This window comes from Pan troglodytes, chromosome 17, assembly GCF_028858775.2.
Source record: "Pan troglodytes isolate AG18354 chromosome 17, NHGRI_mPanTro3-v2.0_pri, whole genome shotgun sequence".
NCBI classification, from domain to species: domain Eukaryota; kingdom Metazoa; phylum Chordata; class Mammalia; order Primates; family Hominidae; genus Pan; species Pan troglodytes.
The window spans coordinates 65,031,741-65,050,196 of NC_072415.2; the positions used below are offsets into that span (position 1 = coordinate 65,031,741).

At 38.3% G+C, this 18,456-nt stretch overlaps 1 long non-coding RNA gene across 1 annotated transcript in view; it reads left to right on the top strand.

Moving 5' to 3' along the window:
- The window catches only part of LOC134808612 (uncharacterized), a 42,105-nt gene extending 24,133 nt beyond the window's left edge, over window positions 1-17,972 (top strand). Inside the window, exons 2-3 of the long non-coding RNA XR_010151942.1 lie at window positions 16,053-16,120; window positions 17,666-17,972. This is a non-coding gene — a long non-coding RNA (uncharacterized LOC134808612). The remainder of the gene's footprint in view (window positions 1-16,052; window positions 16,121-17,665) is intronic.
- Window positions 17,973-18,456: the final 484 nt, after the last annotated feature.

The following is an 18,456-nucleotide window of genomic DNA, read 5'->3' on the forward strand; positions in this document are numbered from 1 at the left end:
GTCTTCATCTTGAGCTCCTTGGCAGGTATCACGTCCTTTTCTCACCTGGAGGAAGAATCCCAGCCCTTCCCATTTCCAGGCTCTGAATTCTCTTTGGATCCTTCCAGGAAATTTGTTTTCTAGGCTAAAGAAAATCTCTAATTCTTGGTTTATTTGCAAAATAGAAATTATTGCTGAGTCATATGTCAAGAGCATGAATTCCTTTCCACAGAGTCCCTAAGACTCACTCCAATAATTAAGGAAATAATTCTCTAGAGTTTGACAATAGCAAAATGATTTAAATGCACATTGAGTAGAATGTTGATATAATTTCTACCAAAAGCAGGGTGGTAAGTATTTTCCCACAGTTTCTACATACATTCTTGCCTTTAACGATGTAGTTTAACATCCTGACCCATACAATAATATAAATATGCTTTTGAAATTGAAACACGAATACCAGAATATATTCACTTACACTTCACATTCTTCCAAAAATAACTTGAGGAAGGATATCATAAATATTCCCAATTACCTTAATAGTTGGAAGCATAGAACATTTACAGAGAAATGAGAATTTAAAGTGAACTAAATATCTGAGTAAATTAGCTCAGAGAAGAGGCTCCAAGTGTTCAAATATTGATTTTCACTGCAAAGAAATACTGTTCCTTGCCTCACAAAATTAATGAAGCTCTGTGTTAATTAATCACTACGCCTCTATAATGAGAGGCTGCCAATCAGCCTGTCAGATTGTTTACTGCCGAAATCCTAGCCTAACATTCATCTAATGATCTAAGTTAAATTTAACCCATGTCTCAGGACCTCAAACATAATTTCAAATCACAACACTGATCATAGCTTTAGAATCCCATATGTGCATCTTTGCTTTTCCATTACAGTAGCCAGGACCCAGGATCATGTTGAGCCTCCTGGTCCAAGGCTGAAACTTAGCTGAACCTTCCTAGACTATGAAAATCTAGCTAATATACAGAAAGTCTATGCATATTTCTTTTCAGTCTCATAGAGTAATATGCTTGATAAAGAATTTCTTTTCTGCTATTAACTAGAAAATTACTAAACTATTTGATACATTTATAACTAAATCTTTAAAATTTGGGACGAATATACCATCAACTAGAAATAAATTAGAAATAATGGTTTCACTTACAGTGCTGAGTTTATATTTTTATTCAAAACTTAAGACTTTTGGCCTATTACCCTTTTGTGATTTTTCTTCTTTTTTACAGTGTTACAGACATACCTTGGAGATATTGTGGGTTCAGTTCCAGATCACCACAATAAAGTGAATATTGCAATAAAGCAAGTCACACAGATTTTTTGGTTTCCCAGTGCATATAAAAGTTATGTTTAAACTATACTGTAGTCTATTAAGTGTGTAATAACAATGTACATATCTTCATTTAAAAATACTTTATGGCTAAATATGCTATTGATAATCTTAGCCTTCAGAATCATAGTTTTTTTTGCTTGTGGCGGGTCTTGCCTCAATGTTGATGGCTGCTGCCTCATCAGGGTGGTGGTTGCTGAAGATTGGGATGGCTGTGACAAAATTTCTTAAAATGAGACAAAAATGAAGTATGCCACATTGATTGACTCTTCCTTTTATGAGAGATTTCTCCATAGGATGTGATGCTGTTTGATAGCATTTTATCCACAGTAGAAATTCTTTCAAAATTGAAGTCTATCCTACTGTTTTATCAAGTAAATTTATGTAATCTCCTAAATCCTCTGTTGCCACTTCAACAATGTTCACAGCATCTTCCCCAGCAGATTCAATCTCAAGGAACCACTTTCTTTGCTCATCCATAAGAAACAACTCCTCGTCCATTAAAGTTTTATCATGAGATTGCAGCAATTCAGTAACATCTTCACACTCCACTTCTAATTCTAGTTATCTTGCAATTTCTACAACATCTACAGTTACTTCCTCTACCGAAATCTTGAACCCTTCTAAGTCTTCCATAAGAGTTAGAATCAACTTGTAAATGTTGATATTTTGACCTCCTCCCATGAATCACAAATGTTCTTAAATGGCATCTAGAATGGTGACTCCTTTGCAACAGGTCTTCAACTGACTTTGCCCAGATCCATTAGAGGACTCACTGTCTATGGCAGCTATAGCCTTATGAAATATATTTCTTAAATAATAAGACTTGAAAGTCGAAATTACTCCTTGATCCATGAGCTGCAGAATGGATGTTGCATTTGTATGCATGAAAATACATTAATCTTGTACATCTTTATCAGAGCTCTTGGGTGACTAGATACATTGTCAATAAGCAGTAATATTTTGAAAGGAATCTTTCTTTCTGAGCAGTAGTTCTCAACAGTGGGCTTAAAATATTTAGTAAACCATGGTGTGAACATGTGTGCTGTGATCCAGGCTTTGTTGTTTCATTTATAGAGCACAGGAAAAGTAGATTTAGCGTAATTGTCAAGAGCCCTAGGATTTTCAGGATAGTAAATGAGCATCAGCGTCAACTTAAAGTCACAAGTTGCTTTAGCCCCTAACAAGGGAGTCAGCCTGTCCTTTGAAGCTCTGAATCCAGGCATTGATTTGTCCTCTCTAGCTATGAAAGTCCTAGAGAGCATCTTCTTCCTACGTAAGGCTGTCTTGTCTACATTGAAAATCTGTTGTTTCACGTAGCCACCTTCATCAATCATCTTAGCTAGATCTTCTGGGTAACTTACGCAGCTTCTACATCAGCACTTGCTGTTTCACTCTGCACTTTTATGTTATAGAGATGACTTCTTTTCTTAAACCTCATACATCCAAACTCTGCTAGCTTCAAACGTTTTTTGGGCACCTTCCTCACCTCTCTCAGCCTTCATAGAATTAAAGGTTAGGGCCTTGATCTGTATTAGGCTTTGGCTTAAGAGAATGTTGTGGCTGGTTTGAACTTCTATCCAGATCACTAAAACTCTTCATATCATCAATAAGGCTGTTTCACTTGCTTATCGTTCATATGTTCACTAGAGTAGCACTTTAAATTTCCTTCAAGAACTTTTCTTTTGCATTCCTAATTCGGCTAACCATTGGTGCAAGAGGCTGAGCTTTCAGCCTATCTTGGCTATTGACATAGCTTCCTCACTAAACTTTGGCTTTAAATGGGAGACCTGCAACTCTTCTTTTCACTTGCACACTTGAAGGCCATGGTAGGGTTATTAATTGGCCTATTTTCAATATTGTTGTGTCTCAAAGAATAGAGAAGCTAGAACAGTCAAGACACACAACATTTATCACTTAAGATCACCGTCTTCTATAGATGTGATTCATTGAACCCAAAACAATTGTAATAGTAACATCAAATGTGACTGATCACAGATCACCATAACAGATACAGTAATGAAAAAGTTTGAAATATGGTGAGAATTATCAAAATATGACACAGAGACACAAAGTGAGCACGTACTGTTGGAAAAATCATGCCTATAGACTTGCTCGACACAGGGTTGCCACAACCTTCAATTTGTACAAAACACAATAACTACGAGATACAATAAAGCAAAGCACAAGAAAACGAGGCACACCTGCACTTACATCAAGCCACTTTCCTTGAAAATGAAGGCTATAGGATTTAAGAAAGCAATCCTAAGGAAATGTTATTCTCTATGGCACTTAATGATTTTAGAAGTATATTAAACAATTTCTTAAAGGGTCTTTTCCAACTTTGTGTTTGGTAAACCTTTGTGTGATGGAAAAACGTGTCCAAAGCGAAGATTCAATGGACTCACACATTTCAATCATTTACCTTACACTGGATGGCCAACAGGCTCTCTGTAAGTGGTGTGTTATTTTTGTCAATGGGGTTTCCATTCAGATGGTTTCCCGGGAGCAATGACACAGGAGTGGGGAGGGTAAAGGCAGGGCTAAGGGTTCAGGAAAAGGAAAAATCACACAGTACAGCTAGCCTGGGAACTAGTCCATCTGTGGTCAAAGAACAGCCAGGGGCTCCTACCAGGTGACTAATCTATGGTCAGCCCATGTCTTCAAGTTTAGGGTCAGGCTGTTGTTTCAAGCAGCATTGTTGAATAAGGCAGCCAGGATCCACCTGGGACAGGTGAGCTGCTCTAACCCTCAGAAAGGCTGACTTGGATTTTGCCACATGGCAGCAGCCATTTTCCAAGAGGACAATCCCCAATGCAAAGCATTTTTAATTTGTTTTTATTTTTGTTTGGTGCTGTTGTTGTTGCTTTGTTTTATTTATTTTTTAAATTGGCAAGTAAAACTTGTATGTATTTATTGTGTATAATATGTTTTGAAATACTATAGATATACATTGTGGAATGGCTAAATTGAGCTAATTACCATATGCATTACCTCACATACTTATCTTTTTTTTTTTTTTTTTTGCAGTGAGGGCACTTAAATCTACTCTCTCATCAATTTTCAAGAACACAATACTTTACTATCAACTACCATCACCATGTTGTACTATAGTTCTCTTGAACTTACTCCTCTTATCTGGCTGAAATTTTGTATCCCCTTCAAGCCTCTGCTTCTGTAACATTTACCAATGTCTCATTGGACAAAGCAAACCACATGGCCAAGCCCAGAGTCAATGCAGGGGGCGGCCACACAAAGACATGGATACCAGGAGGCATAAAACTGTCAGATTTTACCATCATAATTTACCACAGTTAGCCATGTCAGGTAATGTACTGACTAGAGAGCAGGATATAAGCAGGGGAATAGTAGGAAATACTACATGAAAAGTAAATCACCATTATATTTTGGGAGGCTTGAAACTCCATGGTGAGAAATATACATTTAATTTGTCAGGTTCATAAGGAACCACTGAATGTTTGCAGTAGAAAAGTTCAATATGTGTAGGCCAGGTTAGTTGTTTTTTGTTTGTTTGTTTGTTTTGTAGTTTTTGAGACAGGCTGTTGCTCTGTCACCCAGGCTGGAGTGCAGTGGTGTGATCTCAGCTCACTGCAACCACCACCTCCCAGGTTCAAGTGATTTTCCTGCCTCAGCCTCCCGAGTAGCTGGGACTATAGGCATGTGCCACCACACCCAGCTAAATTTTGCATTTTCATTACAGACAGGGTTTCACCATATTGGCCAGGCTGGTCAACTCCTGACCTCAAGTGATACGCCCACCTCAGCCTCCCAAAGTGCTGCTGGAATTACAGGCGTAAGCCACTGTGCCCAGCCTAAGCATCTTGATTTTAAATAAACACACCTAAAAGAGCATAGTCTAAAGTGTCCAGCTTCAGTTCTTTTCAAGAAAAGTGAGGACATAAACATACTTGGGAGGAAATCTAAGTACAGGACACTTCTAGATTTTCATTGATTTTTTGAATCCATTGTTTTCTTACCATTTCCTATTTGGGGAGCAAAATCTTTTTTAGCAATTTATCCTTGGGTCCTTTTCAAAGCATTCAACTTATTTTTCATAAAAACAATATTCTTTTTTGTCCTACTTCATCAGTTCACAAGATATTCAAGTAAATTATACAACTAAAATGTAGAGTAGAACTGGTACACATCAGCTTGGGGAAAGCATGTAATTGATGGTTAATAAACACACAACCCAGTCATGTGAGAAGAGGATCTGGGGTTCCAGAGAGTTAGCGTACTAGCTGCGGGATCCAGAGGCAGTGAGCATCACTCACAGATGTTATCAATGGCATCCATGCCATGGATACTAGAGATTAATTTCAGAGAGTCAGTTAAATGGGAATCAGATGAAGAGTTTCTTTTGTAGATTTTGTGCTAGCTTGAAGGATAGCAGGATGGTAACAAATTGGTAGTGCTGTGAAACATGTTTACTGGCTATTTGAAAGACCATTAATTAGCAATATTAAACCATATGGGGTTTTGTTTAGGTTTTCGGTTGTTGTTGTTTTACATGTACAAGTCATTTATTTAGTAAACTTAAATTCCAGTGTGTACTCTAGGTAAACTTTCTTCTTTTATTTCAAATTTCCTGTAGCCTTCTTTTCCATCATTACCACATGTGTTACAATGTTTACTTATTGTCTGTTTTCTATTAGAATCTAGGAGCAGTTGTGGGGTCAGAGACTATGCCTATTTGGATCACTATTGAATTTTTAAGGCCCACATCAGAGAGTCAATAAATATTTGTTTAATGAACAATTATATACAGTATTTTGTCCTTGCTAGGGCCAAGTTTCTAGTTCTCGGCAACTATAATAGTTCTAAACCATCTGTTTACTAACAGTGTGCTTTCTGCAAAACAAACAGATAAAACCCCATTATATAACATTTACAGATATTTATGTCTTATCACAAGGTGATTTTCAATATAATTGGAAGGGTATGCTGGGACAATCCTCCTCAATAATCTGTGTTGTAATCAATATGCCTCCTTTCCTACTATGGAGCCCCCTACCACTAAGAACAACAGACGTTTAAATGTTGCTTTAAAATATGACTTTGAAAATGCTAATTTTATAATAAGCCTGAGGTTAATTTCCAGGCAGTAGCTGGATCATTAACGACAGTTTTAATTAAAAAGTAAAAACTTAACATGTGTAGTGATCAGTAATATATCATTATTTTACTATAGACAGTAAGAATTCATAAGAAATGCCTATAGAGAGAACTTGTTCTGGAACTTTATTTGCTAATATCAACTATTTACCCTTTTATTTTATGCTTTTAATAAATGTAAGTGAACAATAAAATGTATCATGGCATTCTCAAAGACCTCTCAATCATGTACCAAAATATTTATTATATAAGATAACATTTTATCATACAAATCTCTCCTGTGTCTTTATAGTGGTTTTATTATCTAACCGTGCTCCACATAACAATCCCCTCTTCAGGCTGGAGTTCTTCAATCCTAATTCACATCACTGGGAACCTTTTCTTACCACCTCTCTTCCTCATCCACAAATTCTTATATTTTTACTCCTTGCTGTCACATAACAGTTGTATCCCAAAGCCTGCTTTTATGTCAGAGTCATCCATTTATTCTTCCTTCATTCCTTATCTACATTTCTCCAAAAAAACACACTTTAAAGGAATAGCAAGGAAAGTAAAATATATGTTCATTTTAGAGAGATTACTTTGAATTTTGTGAAAAATCCCAGCCTGGTAGAACACAAGGTTTGTGTCCCATGTGCGGTTGCTGGCATTTTTGGTTTTGGGGTCTGCATCAAGACTTTGATTTAAGAACATAAAATGCATAAGAAAAAACTAATTTTATCCTTTCTTTCCCCAAGTCGTTAATATGATGCCAAATGACCAGGTCATGCAATGAGATTTTTTTTGAATCATGACAAACATCTAAATCCTTCATCCTTTGTCAGGTAATCAATGTGTTAAAACATTTAAAAATCAAATATGAGCATAAGAATAAAAAACAGAGAAATCCTCAAGTGTGATATTTAACATCATATTGTTCGTATGATACAAGGATAACCATTCAAACAATGTGAATAACAAATATGTTATTTTTAAAACAAAAGCCCACTAACTGGAGCTTTTTTTTTTTAGTTGAAATAATGACTGTAGCGAATCTGGTTTTGTTTATGATAAAATTGTTAAGTATCAGATAAGGTGAATGTGGTTTTTCAGGATCCCTGTTAGAAATTTAGACAGTGTGGACAGTAAATATGACAACATGTTGCCACCTAGTGGACATTTCATAAAACGTCTAGACATCCAGGTTCCTGAAACAGTGTACGTATTTAGGATCCTGGAGTAGGGCTGAGGGGATCTTCTTAGATATTGTCTGTAGGGCTGTCTTGTTTCACACGATTAGCCTTGGCTCTAGATGTATCAAAATTTTAACTGTAAACTCAAGGACTGAAATCAGAATGTAAAATGCCTAACGTTTATTGAGCATCTATTTTGTACTAAGCTGTGTGCTAAAAGCTTTAGCTGGATTATCTCATATGAGCCTCACAGCAACCCTGTTACTACATAACCACCCGCCCTTCCTGCAGATTAAGAAACCAAGGCAGGGGCCGATTAAGTGACTCACCCAAAGTCACTGGGCCCCAAGCTGTGGAACTGAGGCATGAATGGACTACCTGCCTTCGGAGCCCAGGTCCTCGTCCGAGCAGAAACCTTCCTCAGTTTATCACAGGCAAAACATTGGGACTGGACTTCACTGTATTAAATATGGCACGTTGGGGGTGGGGGGTGATATTAAGTTCTTTACTGAATGCGTATGATCCTCGGAAGTGGCTCTAGGCTTCCAAGAAAGAAAACAAGAGGGCCAGTGTGTCCTCTCTGCTAGACTGAAGACAGCAGACACTCTTGTGGGGGGATCTGGGCAGCTCACTCCTTTACTCCTGCCTGACAAAGCATTGCCCATTTCCAGACTCGAACTTCAGTGGTCACTGTTTAAAGGATAAAACACTGTGATCTGGGAGGGCAACCCAGAAGCTGTGAATATTTGATCTAATTAACCTATTTCTGCCTGTCATTTCTGAGAAGGACCAGCACCTCTTGATGCAGTAATAGAAAGAGTTGTACTAAGAACTAGTAAATAAAAGAATTGTCCACAAAATTGGAGCTGGAATTTGCACATGGAATGAAGAAAAGAGAGACTGTACTTTCCTCCAGTGCTCCGCCACCCATATGCCCAAGCTTGAATTCGTAGTTATATTACAATGAATATTTCAGTCATTTAAAAGCTCCTTACCCTCTCCATAAGCCAACTATTCTGCCCATACAGTCTCCTAACGATGCCAAAAGGGCATTTTTAAAAGTCTCTGGGCCCTCTGATGCTAGCACGATTCCAGGATCATGGTATTTATTCAATAAATGATTGTTGGATGACTAAAATGCAACTCAGGATATCTAAAGTTAAATCCCTAAATATACAATTTAATGGTATGCTGGGCTTCACAAGTCCATTTTTGCTTAGCATTTGAAATGATGTAGGTGATGCTTTCCAAGATTTTGTGATATTGACTGGTAATTTATATCATCAAACAAAATTCGCAATTTGGAAATAAATAACTGGGTTTATCCTGATGAGGAATAATTACACTATATATACAAAATTTTAGGTTAATAAAATGGAAATGTAATTTAAAGGAGAAATGAAAACAAACAGACGTTAAGAGTCACCAACCTTCTTGGAAATCAGAAATCTGTGAATCTCCGGATATGCTTATATTCTTTGAAAAGAAGAGTCTAGTTTTTCCACTGAATCCACAAAGCTAGATTCTAGTATTCCTTAATACAGGAAATCTCTGTTTGAATATCTAGCAGATTGCTCAACCTTAACATGTTTGAATTGGAACTCCTATTCTTTCTGCCATGTTCTCTTCTTCCCAGTTTTCCCACCTCAGGGAAGGACAACTCCCTGCTTCTAGTTCTCGGGCCCAAAGCCTTGAAGTCATTTTGACTTCTCTCATGCACCACATCCCACCCATCAGCAAATTATTTTGGCTCTTCCTTTAATGTATACCAAGAACCCACCCTTTCTCACAGCACTGTGGTTGGGCCATCCCGTGTCACCTGGATTCCTGCAGTGGCCTCCACACCATCCCACCCCCAGCAGCCCATCCTAGGAAGATGCATGACCTTGTAGTTTTGACGTAGATACTTTTAAGAATGTGACTCAGCTATCAGAGTGTGACGGCTTTCATGCTCAAAGCCCTCCAAGGGCTCCCATTTTTTCTCCAAGGACGAAGTACCCATAATGGCCTTCATGGCTTTAGACAGTTTTGACCCCGCTACCTCTCTGACTTTTCTTATTACTCTTCCACGCCTGTCCCCACCTTGTTCTTGGTCCACACTGGCCTGTGCATTTCTTTAGACAGGAGGCAAGATCCCATGTCAAAGCCTTTACTCAAGCAGCTTCCCTTTCTGCCTCTCTTCCTCGCACCTCCACAGAACTTTCTCACCTCTAAGCCTTTCTTTAAATGTCATCTTTAAATTGTAACTGTCCCCCAACCTTCCCCGAGGCACTCCCCATGCCCCTTACTCTAGTTATTTTTCACTTTCCAATAGCATGTGTGATCTTTCAGCATATTATATGATTTACTTAGAATGCTTATTGACCATTATCTCTCTCCTTCTACTGTAAGCTTTCAGAATAGAGGAAGTTTTTTTGTGTTTTGTTCACTGATATAGTTCTAATACCCAAAAGAGTGTCAGACACACAGTAGTCACTAAATAAATATTTTTGCATGAATGAATAGATCAGTCCAGCCATTCAAGACATTTTAATAGATACAAATGGCATCATATCTCAAATAGGAATTACACTACTTTTAATTGTGCTGATTTTTTTATTTCCCCCAAGTTACCTAAAAATATAGTGTAACTGGCATGCCCACTTTAATAAAACCTGCCATGTGTGCTTCATTTTACTTCTGACTAATCACTTGAGTCTTAAAAAGAACTTCCTGGTCAGGCTCAGTGGCTCACGCTTATAATCCCAGTACTTTGGGAGGCTGAGGCGAGTGGATCACGAGGTCAGGAGATCGAGACCATCCTGGCCAACATGGTGAAACCCCATTTCTACTAAAAATACAAAAAGTACCTGGATGTGGTGGTGCATGCCTATAGTCCCAGCTACTCAGGAGGCTGAGGCAGGAGAATTCCTTGAACCTGGGAGGTGGAGGTTGCAGTGAGCCAAGATTGCGCCACTGCACTCTAGTCTGGGTGACAGAGCGAGACTCCATCTCAAATAAAATAAAATAAAATAAAAGGACTTGAGGCTCATATTCTTCTTGCAGCCAGCCCACGACTTATATACATCACCCTTTTGTGGTATGTTTGTCCTTCACAAGTATCCAACAGAGACATCCTCTCCTCTCCTGTCTCCTCAGGTTTCTCTTTAAATAACTTCATTTCCTTTGAAACCTGCCCTGATCCCACAGTTTAAATTCATTTCAATTCAATAAAGAGAGTTAAGAAAGGCCTGTGTCGTAAACAGTATGATTTACTCCTATGTTGAGCCACAAAACTGATGCAAACTTGTAAACTAAAGGCCTGGATCTTAAGAACTTATGATACAGTTGGACCAGCATGCATGAGCCCACAGTAAACAGGACAAGATAGAGTGGATTTGGAGCTAAATCCAATGGTGTAGACACGGAGCGCTAGGGAGGAAAAGTACAGGGATTAAGGAGACACAGTTCCTGCCCTGAAAATTAGCCACTGCCCCAGTGGATTTTGGAATTGCAGGGCTAGTAAATCACGTTTAAGTCTCAGCTAAAAACACCATTCCTCCATGAAGCCTTGAGTTGTTTCTCCAGCCTCAGATACAACTGTGCCCTGAATTCTTAGAACACTCAGAATCTGTACCACATAATTGAACACATAATTGTATTTTTTCTAGTAATGCTTGCTGGTTTTTTTTTTTTTTTTTTTTCAGGATGGCTAGTCTTCTACTTCAATCAGATTGCAAACCCACTAAGGCCTGGGAACATATATGTCTGCATAGAATTGAATGAGATTTTTGAGATCATTCTGTATAATCGTTTTATTTCTACAGCTGGGGAAATTGAAGACCAACAAGTTGTGAGTTGTCCAAGCTCATACTACTAATTAGTATTCAGAAAACTCCTTAAAATTCTGTTTTTTTTTTGGTCTTCCCTTGATTGGTGAAGAAAAGAGGGAGTGACACTTTTCTCAGGGACTTTGTTACACTGTAGTTTGTCTAGGATTTCCTAACCTTGAGGAGTAGGAGTAGTAAGAGGCATGACCTTGTAGTTTTGGTGTAGATATTTTTGAGAATGTGAGTCACTTATCACTCTGTGCTGGCCAGGAAGACTTGAATGTGGAAATTCTGGGACTCTGAACATTGATTTAAATTCTCTCCACCAATACAGGATAAGGCATTAGAATCAAGAGTTTTTCTCCAAGTGGGAACTCCAAGTGGAGTTTTTCTCCAAGGCCGATGAGATAAGCCCTGGTCATAAGTGAGAAAAAGCAGTTCAGATCTGAGCTGGGTTGGCCAGACCAGAGAGAGAAATGGGAGCATTATAAGAGGCTGAGCCTGGGTCTGGAGGTGAGAGTGTTGGGCTTTCTCTTTAGACACCCAAATGAGAGATGCCTTCTTTCCAGCTGGGAGCCTTGAATGGCCTAAGGTGGCTTGCCATCACTGGTCACATCTATTCTTGAGCTGCAGATATCTGAGCCTTGAGAGTCATCAGCCCTGATAGCAAAAGTAGGAAAAAGTCCAGCTAGATCATTGCACATTTGCCATCTTCTCCACTAGTGCCAGAAAATTGCTCATTTTAATCTTTTTTACTTAAGAAAAAAATCAATATATTTTGATAAAGGTAGTTGGGTTAAACAGGATTTCAATAGTCCTTCTTTAACCTCCAATCTGTTTAGAAACCATTCTTGAGCAGCAATACTTCTTTGCCTGAAACTGAACTGCCCATTCCATTGGTTTTCTCGCCAAAAAGTTGAAGAAGAATCTATAAAAACTGAGCATTTTTAATTGCTAGTATTTTAATAGCTTTAGGGAGGTATCATTAACATACAGCCAACTGCAAATATTTAAAGTATACAACTTGATTTGGTAAGTTTGGACATATGAATCCACCTCTGAAACACCAAAGCTTCCTTGTATTAATACCTCTTTGAAATGTCTTTCTACCATTCCTGCCCCGTGGTCTCTAGGCCACCACAGATTTGCTTTCTCTCACTCTAGATTAGTTCACATGTTCTAGAATTTTACATCAATGGAATCCTACAATATAAATCTTTTTTCTTGGCTTCTTTCACTCAGCATAATCATTTTAAAATTTATTTGTGTTCATCATGTAATTCATTTTTTTGTTGCTACAAAATAGTATGTCATTGAATGGATATACCAGAATTGGTTTATCCATTCACCTGTGTTTAACCAAATTTTAGATCAATTTGTCTATCTTTATGCCAATACTACCCTTTTTGATTACTTATGTTTTACAATAAATCTTGAAAGCAGGTAGCATTAGTCCTCCAAATTTGCTCTTCTTTTCCAAAATTATTTTGGGTATTCTACGTCCTTTGTATTTCCATACAGATTTCAAAATCAACTTATCAATTTCTACTAAAAAAAACTATTGAGATTTTGATTGAGATTGAATTAAATCTATAGATGCAACTGGAAGAGATTGATGCCTTAACGTTATCAAGTCTTCCAAGTGAGGAACACAACGTATCTTTTCACTTATTTGCCTTATTTAATTTCTCATAGTAATGTTATGATAATGTTATTTGAATTTCAATTTCTGATTGTTCATTGCTAGTATATCCAAATATAATTAACTTTTACGTTGATTTTTGTATCCTGCCACCTTACAAAGCTCACTAGTTTTAGGCTGGGCATGGTGGCTCACGCCTGTAATCCCAGCGCTTTGGGAGGCTGAGGCAGGTGGATCACGAGGTCAGGAGATTGAGACCATCCTGGCTAACATGGTGAAACCCCATCTCTACTAAAAATACAAAAAATCAGCCAGGCATGGTGGTGGGCGCCTGTAGTCCCAGCTACTCGGGAGGCTGAGGCAGGAGAATGGCATGAACCCAGGAGGCGGAGCTTGCGGTGAGCTGAGATCGCGCCACTGCACTCCAGCCTGGGTGACAGAGCGAGACTCCATCTCAGGAGAAAAAAAAAAAAAAAAGCTCACTAGTTTTAATTTCTTTTGTTTTGTAAATTCCTTAAGATTTTTCTACAAAGATAACCATATGTCTCCAAACAAGGACAGTGTTGTTTCTATCTTTCAAGCGGAATGTCTTTTATTTCTTTTTCTTGTTGTATTGTGCTGGCTAGAACCTCCAGTACAATATTGAATTAAAGTGCTGAAAATGGACATCCTCATCTCTTTCTTGATCTTAGAAGGAAAGCATCTAGTCTTTCATCATTAAATACAACATGAACATTTCTGTAGATGCCTTTAATTGGTTTGAGGGAGTTTGCTCCTAACCCACGTCCTGTGAATTATGAGGGTTTTCTTTCAGTCTAGCTGATGGGAACAGGCTTTATTCCTGACTCTGTGAGAGCTCTGGATACTGAGTTTTGAAAAACCTACAGTCCTTTATTGAGTTGAGGAAGTTCTCTTCTATTCCTGAATTGTTGAGAGTTGTTTGTTTGTTTGTTTGAGACGGAGTCTTGCTCTGTCACCCAGGCTGGAGTGCAGTGGCTGGATCTCACCTCACTGCAAGCTCCGCCTCCTGGGTTCACACCATTCTCCTGCCTCAGCCTCCCTAGTAGCTGGGAATACAGGCACCCGCCACCACGCCCAGCTAATTTTTTTTTGTATTTTTAGTGGAGACAGGGTTTCACTGTGTTAGCCAGGATGGTCTTGATCTCCTGACCTCGTGATCCACCCGCCTCGGCCTCCCAAAGTGCTGGGATTACAGGCGTGAGCCACTATGCCGGCCAAATTGTTGAGAGTTTTTAACATGAATTAATTTTGTCTGATGCTTTTTCTACATCTCTTGATATTATCATGTGGTTTTCTTTATTTAATGTGATAATATGGTAGATTACATTGATTTTTGATGTATTCTTTAAAAATCTGTTCTTTCTATAAAAATCTTTTTGCAACAAGACAAAAAGAATGGGATGGGGTGCCATTGTAGGAAAAGGTTCTGAAGCCTCATTCAACCTCAGCAGGCAGCAGTTGAGAATTGACAAGAAATGCCTGACCTAGGGGTAGGAGGGGGAGTGGCTGCCCATACACCTGCAGCTGCCATCTCATCCCTCAGTGGTGATGTATTCAACAAAGTAAGTGATGTTTTCACCCACTGCCTTGCAGACAGCTTGTAGTCACTTCTGCTTACGAAATTTCCACAGTCTGGGTGTGGTGGTTCATGCCCGTAATCCCAACACTTTGGGAGGCCAAGGTGGGAGGATCACTTGAGCCCATGAGTTGGAAACCAATCTGAGTAATACAGGGAGATTCTGTCTCCACAATTTTTTGTTGTTGTTGTTTTGAGATGGAGTCTCGTTCTGTCGCCCAGGCTGGAGTGCAGCGGCATGATCTCAGTTCACTGCAACCTCCACCTCCTGGGTTCAGGCAATTCTCCTGCCTCAGCCTTCTTAGTAGCTGGGATTAAAGGTGCCACCACCACACCCAGCTAATTTTTGTATTTTTAGTAGAAACAGGGTTTCACCATGTTGGCCAGGCTGGTCTTGAACTCCTGACCTCAAGTGATTCACCTGCCTCGGCCTCCCAAAGTGCTGGGGTTACAGGCATGAGCCACTGTGCCTGGCCCACAAATAATTTTTAAAAATTTGCTGGGAGTGGTGGTATGTGCCCCTGGTCTCAGGTACTCAGGAGGCTGAAGTGAGAGGATTGCCTGAGCCCAGGAATTTCAGGCTACAGTGAGCTGTGATTGCATGACAACACTCCAGCCTGGGCAACGGATCAGACAAAGGAAAGAAAGAAAGAAGGAAAGACATAAGGAAAGAGCCAGAGAGAGGGAGAGAGAGAGGAAGGAAGGAAGGAAGGAAGAAAGGAAGGAAGGGAGGGAGGGAGGGACGGGGGGAAAGAAAGAAAGGAAGGAAGGAAGGAAGGAAGGAGAGGGAGGGAGGGAGGAAGGAGAAGGAAAGAAAGAAAAAGAAAGAAAGATAAAGAAATTCCCACAAATGCAATGATGATCTACAAGAGTAGCATCTGAGCCCCTCATGTTGTGTAACTTACATTTTATTTCATTTTCATAAGTTAATAAAGATGTTTACTTTCTTCTCATTTGAAAAAAAATAACTGTTATATAAACAGCAGGCTTGTGGATATATTTAAGACTAGAACTTCCCCTGACATTTCTTCCGGATAAACTTGTCCTTTGGTCCTCAACTGGGTATCTCTGGGGTGTGAATGATCTGGAGAAATGTCTTTCTTTTTGAAGTTGTAAAGCATAAATGAGAAATTGGCAGTAGGGATTATTTATGCCTATGCTGCCCCTTCCAAACTAATCCCACACGCCAATCTTTATGTCTCTAGTAGAGAAGCCACTGAATGGGGAGAGATGTGTTCATGGTATCTGCAACTAGAATTCAGAAAGAACTTCTTCATATCACTAGGAGCTACATGCCACATAAAATATTGCTTAAAGTGTTTTGTATGGATGCATTAAGGTTCAAATTTTTTAATTTTGTTTTTCTTAGAATCTACCCTTAAACATAAAGCTTGCTTCAAATGACCAAGAGAAGAATTCATAGAACTTGACCCATTTGTAAGTTGGAGACAGTTGGAATATTATACTAATACATAATGCTAAAGCATATATGTTCTATGTATATTTAACAATATGTGAAGACATTTGAGATGACAATGAATAAAACCTTAGGTTTCTTGTGCAGAAAAAATGAAAATTGTAGAGGGAAAAAAATCCCAGACTGCTACTGAGCTGTCTGAGACAGCTAAACTTGAAATTGATTCTGGCAAGGCCATTACGGGGGTAATTGTCCAAGAGAATGTTTTCTTAGACAGGAAATTAGAGACAGGGAAAACATTATTAAAACTAAAAATTTGTAGATTTTTGAGTCTGCCAGAATGTGTAGCAGCTATTGTATCCCCTTATGGGATTAACGATTAAATTGAATTTCAGTTAGACTCTGAATTTGAGCTGAATTCCAAGTTAAAGAATCTTCAAGGAGAGAGAAAACAGGCAGAGAGATTCAATATGTTGTTGGATACGGTGAAACCCGCCCCCCACACCCTTGCTGGAAAATCGCATGTTCTAAGACGTTACCAAAAAAAAAAAAAAAAAAAAAAGGAAAGTGAGGGGTTTTATTGCTTATATTAAGTGAACCATCAAAATGTTTTGATTGGTGCTTTTGAAAAATCTGGCCATATTTCTGCACCAAATTCACCATATGTACGTGATTCCAGAAGTTAGACATGACAAGATATGAAAAATATCTGTCACTAAATCTTACAATTAAACTCTAGCAAAATTTAGAATTGATTAACTAATTCAGGAGGGTGGGTGGGTGTGAATATGTGTGTTGTGTATGTATTATGTGAGTGTATTTATATGAACAGGGAATGGCATGGCAGGACTTAAAATGTTAACTTGAAAAGAAAACTTCTTGAATATATGAATTACGGTGATTACTCATTTTAATCCATATTATTAAGTAATCAAGTAACTTTTTATTTGGCCTATATACATATAGTTCTTTGGATTTTCATTTTAAAATTCAACTTTATTAACATCACAGCTTCTTCCTCTCTGCATTGATATAAAACAATGACTGTACTATGTCATGTAAATAGGCATTTTTGGATAAGACATGATCTACATTTATTAACAACTCGTTTATTTAACATTATAAGTTCTGCATAGTGAATTTTCCAGATAACCAGAATTAAACACATGAAGTTTTTATTTTAACCATTTTAGTGGAAAGGGCTCAACTTTTCTCATTTTGTAAGGAAACCATTCTTACGGGGAATCCAAGTGAGTATTAGATAATTATGAGAAGGAAATCCTGATAGCCAGTCAGCAGGAATTAGAATATAATGTACAATTTAAATGATGTACAATAAAGTGATACTTTTGCATGACATTTAAAGATATGAAAAATGGTCACTCTATCATGCTGAATGGAAAAAGAAGTATGTAAAGCTGTAATCTGTATTATCTCAATAATAATCCTCATGTAGAGTATGCACACATGTAGAGTATGCACAAGAAAATATAAAACATCAAATTAGTAACAGTAGTTCTCTTTGGATGGGGACTTAGAAATGATTATTAAATTTTTTTCCTCAGTCCAGGTGCAGTGGCTCACGCCTGTAATCCCAGCACTTTGGGAGACTGAGGTGGACAGATCGCTTGAGGTCAAGAATTCGAGACCAGCCTGGCCAACATGATGAAACCCCGTCTCTACTAATAATATAAGAATTAGCCAGGCGTGGCGGGGTGCGCCTGTAATCCCAGCTACTTGGGAGGCTGTGGGAGGTGAATTGCTTGAACCCAGGAAGCAGAGGTTGCAGTGAGCTGAGATCATGCCACTGACTCCAGCCTGGGTGACAGAGTGAGACTCCATCTCAAAAAAAACAAAAAACAAAAAAAAATCCTCAACCTTTCCTTCAGATTTTCTACAATAAACATTTTTTTAAATAATCAGAGTTTTTTCCCAAAGGTTGTTGGTTTTTAAGTTATATGATATATAGCCTGTTTATCCCTTATATAATAGTACCTGTGCATATTAAGCAATTAATAAATGTTCCTATATGAATAATAGGTGCTCAGAGAACATTCATTCATTTTGACTTTGCAGAAAAATATCTCCTCAAAATTTCTGAGGGCATTTTTATAAACAAGCTGTCCTTGGACTATTTCACTCAAGAGAAAGCTTCCTTTTAGAGACTCAGATTGTTCTTACAGATGCACTCATTTACCACAAGAGGCAAAGGGGTTCACTAGGAGATTAAATACAGATACCTGATCCTTCATCTGTATCTACATTCTACAAAGCAAAGTAAGAACATACTATTTATAGTTCTCAGTCAGAGTAAACCCTTGAGGATGGGCTACTCCAGCCCAAAATGTCTACCAAA